General features: G+C 30.5%; 1 long non-coding RNA gene across 1 annotated transcript; it reads right to left on the minus strand.

The window, feature by feature from the left end:
- Nucleotides 1-1,232: 1,232 nt before the first annotated feature.
- LOC126881973 (uncharacterized) lies at nt 1,233-4,036 on the minus strand. The gene is made up of 3 exons (XR_007697067.1): nt 3,605-4,036; nt 3,255-3,505; nt 1,233-2,488 (listed from the first exon to the last, which is right to left on the minus strand). It is a non-coding gene; the product is annotated as an uncharacterized LOC126881973 (long non-coding RNA).
- Nucleotides 4,037-5,102: the final 1,066 nt, after the last annotated feature.

The raw sequence follows: 5,102 nt of genomic DNA on the forward strand, positions 1-5,102 counted from the left end.
AAAAGGTGCTCACTGTTTTTATATTTATTTTATTATGACCTTTCGATAATAAGTTAAATACTGGAACTTATCTTTACCTGAACTATAACTGCTGCTGTCATCATTATCAGGCACATACTCTGAATCAGTATCTGAGTCATAACCTTCGCAAAGTGGTTCGTCATCTGAAAAACAATGCAAACATTATTTTTATGAAAACAAATTATGCTTATTTGAGTGTATCACAGATAGTTTATCTTTTAACAAAGCTGACGTTTTATAATTTAGGTTGGTGTTTACAAATCTGTTGTCTGTCTAGACCTAGTGAGTTGAAACTAAAATAATATAAATGATCGTAATTTTTTAGTAACGTTTTTATAAGAGAAAGTATCTACAGTAAAAGCTGTTAATAAAACAATTTAGAAGGATTTTATAATATACTTGATTTATTGTCAACTATTTTAAACAGTAGGAGCAAACAGTATTCATTAACTTACCTTCAGTTTTTAGGTTACGTACATCCATCTCGTTCAAAGCTTCAAACAAACAGCACGAACTCTTCTTAAAAGCACTGTAGTTAATAATAACGTAAAACACTGCAGTTTCCCAGGCAACCAAATAACGTTTAAAAAACGTTGAAAAAACGTCATTATTATCACCAAACGACGTCAATTTATCACGTTTTTTCGACGTCGAAGATCACGTGAATATGTCCCACCATAAATCACGTCATTTTTATCACGTTTTAAATACGTGATATGAAAAACGTAGTTTTTACGTCGATTTTGCGTCGTTTTTTAGATTTAATTTTCATTTTATGGTTTTAGAAATACACAATAATTGAATGGGTCCACCACATGGTTTGTTTTTGAGAAGTCAAAGAAAAAGTTTTATATTGTGATAATGGTGAGTTTATACAGTTTAAAGGTGAGTAATACAGTTTGTATTTTGTATTTAAAAACTGTATTACTAACCCTTAAAATGTATAAACTCACCATCATCACAATATTAAAACTCTTTCTTTGACTTCTCAAAAACAAACCATGTGGCGCTTACAACGTTATTCGGCAGGCCCATTCAATTATTCGTATGGGCATTGTTAGTATTGCAATTTTTACATTTAAGTAAAACCAAATGGAAGGTTTGTTAACATGCATAGAATTATAATATCCTCAATGCAACATATATAACATACATAGAATTTTCACTTTTTATATTATAAGTATTTACTGTGTCAAAAGTGAAACAACATATAAACTAATAAATCATTTATTAACAAATTAAACATTTAAGTCACAATGTAATAACAAACTTAAGTTTAAACCATTTAAGTTATATAATATATATAATTATTATAATTATACCACACACTTTAAAGGTACGATTCCGACAACGACTGCAGATGGCAGTTACAGTTGTCACCATGACAGACGTCATTATTTTGCACTAATAATTTGCATAATTATTAGCAACTGACGTTCTGCCAGACAGCAGTTGCAGTCAGATGTCGGAATAAGTCTCATACAGATAAATAGTGCATAGTAGTAACGTCCATAACGCCGAGAACTGCAACTGATGTTTGCAGTTGCTGTCTGCAGTCGTTATCGGAATCGTACCTTTAGTCAAAAATGAATACATACAAATAAGACCCAATATATTGAATTTCAATGAAAACTATCTGCTTTATATTTATAAATTTTAAGAAGACTATTGAATGATAAAAAATAGGACAAAACTATAATAGTATGTGTTCTCACATATATTTCCATACTCTAATAATCCTCAAAATGATTTCAAATAATTATTACAAATTTTTGCATACAAAAAGATCCACAGACACCTGAAAAATATATTTTTTGATTAAGGGACTGTAATGACCAAATTAACATGATAAAAACAATTTACATGTGATATCTGATAATACACACTTAAAAGACTAATAGGGCTTTTTATCGACTGTCATTTGTTTCGAGCATGTGTCATGTGTCACATAATATTAATATATCTATGCCATATGTCTTTGGTGTGTATCATTGATATATACCAATAACGTATGACGTAGATATAATATTAATATTATGTGACACATGACAGAAGCTCGAAACAAATGACTGTGAATGAAAAGCCCTATACATAAATACTCATGATGAAGAAGTACATTATAATTAAAAATGACTAACCATTTTCATATCACTGCAACATGAAGCCAAAGCCGTCTTATATTTCAGTTCGTTTAGAGAGCGCAACAAGCACTCTGACCGAACAGCTTGAAAACTCATTAGTTTTTCACCAGAGAATGTACATAGCTGTAACATCTGTACATGCATTGGGTTCTTCTTCTTCTGTCTTGCTGTGGGCATACTCAGCTGCAAATAAGATTGCTGCAATATGGCTGCAAATTTCAATATTACTGGCCATACACATACAATGTGCATTTGCTATGCCATTGGAACTGGCTATTCACCGAAGCATCTAGCGGTTTAGCATTAGCTTTTTGGGAATTTTTCACCTAAAAAAAATATTTTATCTTTGTGGGAATGCTTCAAGTACAAAAATTTATTTTCATTCGAGTATTTGCGTTCTTTACAATGATTGAGAATATTTTAAAATCAGATATTCATATAATATAATTTTAGAACAAACGATCATGACTGTTTATTATTCTCTTTTCTATCATAGCAATTACATGTCGTCGACCTAATCTGTAAACTGTGTAACTCCATTTATCCAAATTTTACAGAGGCACAAAAAATTATTTCTCTAAATATGACTAATGCGAATACTATGTATCTCCCATTTTAAAAGATAGAATGCTAAAATGGAATATTTTATAGATAGGTACTAACATTTGTACCTATATTGTTTAATGAGTGTATTAATATTATTTACCACCAACTCTTTCTTGAAAATATCACTTTCTAAACAGTGAGGTCAATCGTGTGGTATGACAAACTGGGAAGATACATATTTTTCGTACTAAATTTGCTGCAAGGGAGATACAGTGTATACGAAGATGTCACTATTTACTCTTCTGGTAAAAATATGCATGTGCATCCTTTTTTAAACGAGTAGGGATTTTTTCAAATAAATGGCAGTAATAACTCATTTTCAGAGAAATATGGAGTTACACAGTTTACAAATTAGGACAATATGTCTGGTTTCATACAGATATATAAACGTAAATAAATCTAATATTTAAAACCCATTTATCCGAAAGACACTAATACTGTTATCCATATATTTCTTAATGGTGAATAAATAAAATAAAGACTTACCTTTCCAACAATAATATAGAAATCATCAAAACATCAATGTTTCAAAACAAATCCAGTTGTGAAGGCTTTTATGTGCCTGAAGGCTTTTGTATGCTTTCATCTGCTGCTTAAAGCAGTAACTGTGAGACTCTACCAGTCTATCTATAATAGCATTATAACAGTAATTTATGGAATGCACTGTAAAATCCAATTCTGATGACTGAATTGTATATGGATCTAAATCTCCAATTATTTTCAGCTTCAATGAATATCTAAAACAAGGAAAGAAATAATGTTATTGCTTGCAAAATTCATCATTATTGATAAATATCAGGGAAAATGAATAGTAAATAAAAAATTGTTTCGCCTACCTTTCTAAAACATCTGCGGAGTTTCCATTAATAATTTCCTTTAATAATCTCTTTGCATTGTGGTAAATTTATAAAATTTACAAATGACAAACAGAAGTTTTAAAAAATACACACAAAACAGCCAACAAAATCCAAATGAATCCAAAAAAGGCAAAATACTAGGACAAACAAACAATGAAATGAAACGACAACGATGATACAAACATAACCCTAGTTTTGTAACTTTTAAGCTCCAAGCTCCTCCCAATTTCGTGACGTCAGACTTGGGCTGGCTGAAATGAAAACGTCTTTTAAACGTATTTTAACGTCATTAATCTTACGTATTTAAAATCACCTACAAAAGACGTCGATATGACGTAATGTTCAACTACGTGTATATATTCCACCAAATACTGACGTTTCCTCGACGTTTTTGACGTCACTTGGTTGCCTGGGTTACAATACAGTATATTAATACTTTAATGAGAAAGTAATATTGCTTTAGAAGAGCTATTTCCACTACCCATCCGAAATAATAACAAACTCAACTAACAGTCTGACACAGTGGAACAGGGGTACAAGCGCACTCGTATCTCTTCTCCTCCAAGCCCTACTCATTGTTGGCTTGGAGGTTAAGTAACTTGTCGCTAGAAAGCAGCACCTGTTAGACTTATCGCTTAGATCTCTTTACCACCAAATAGAATGAAATATTTCCAGTTCGTAGTGCATTTATCTCAATATTTACAAAAATGTCACTTATACCCCTTTTCCTCTAGGGTCCTCATATATATATATATATATATATATATATATATATATATATATATATATATATATATATATATATATATATATATATTATACAGTTTAAACTAAAGACTTTAAAATTTTATTGTCAATATTTTTGGCTCAATCATATAAGGATTTAATGATTCCCTTTTTAATGTTGATGTGATTTAATTTGTAATTATTTAGATATCTGTTAGTGTGTGTTTGTTTTTTGTGACATCAAAACATCCAGGAAAGGTAGTGTGTCATTATATTCCTTTTCCATGTTAAGTGATATTGTCTCTTGTTTATCGTTTAGCTATATTATTCAGGAATGTGTCTAACAACTCTGATTCACGAGGCCGTCATCTAGATATCTCCACCATACAGTGGGTTCTAAATTTTGTTTAGAAATATTTGTTTCAAAATCTTTATAAATTTATTGGGTAAAAATGATGTAAACTTATGTAAGTGTAAACAAACTTATCGACTATACAGCATTGGGCTCTGCTTTTGTGTTTTTATCGTCTTCAGAGTTCTGTAGAATGTTTTTGGTCACTTTTTGCGCATATTTCCCCAATTATCTCTTTTTGCTGCTGTTACTAATATTTTTTAACCCTTTTTTCTTTCATTTTTATAGTTATTGTAATTCTAGTTTGTTTTGTCTTTCAGATATCTATTGTTTTCGTGCTTTTTTCTTCACTTTTACTCCTTTTTTATTTCTTCGGACCACCACACTGTCTCTTTGTTG

This window comes from Diabrotica virgifera, chromosome 3, assembly GCF_917563875.1.
Source record: "Diabrotica virgifera virgifera chromosome 3, PGI_DIABVI_V3a".
Lineage (NCBI taxonomy): Eukaryota > Metazoa > Arthropoda > Insecta > Coleoptera > Chrysomelidae > Diabrotica > Diabrotica virgifera.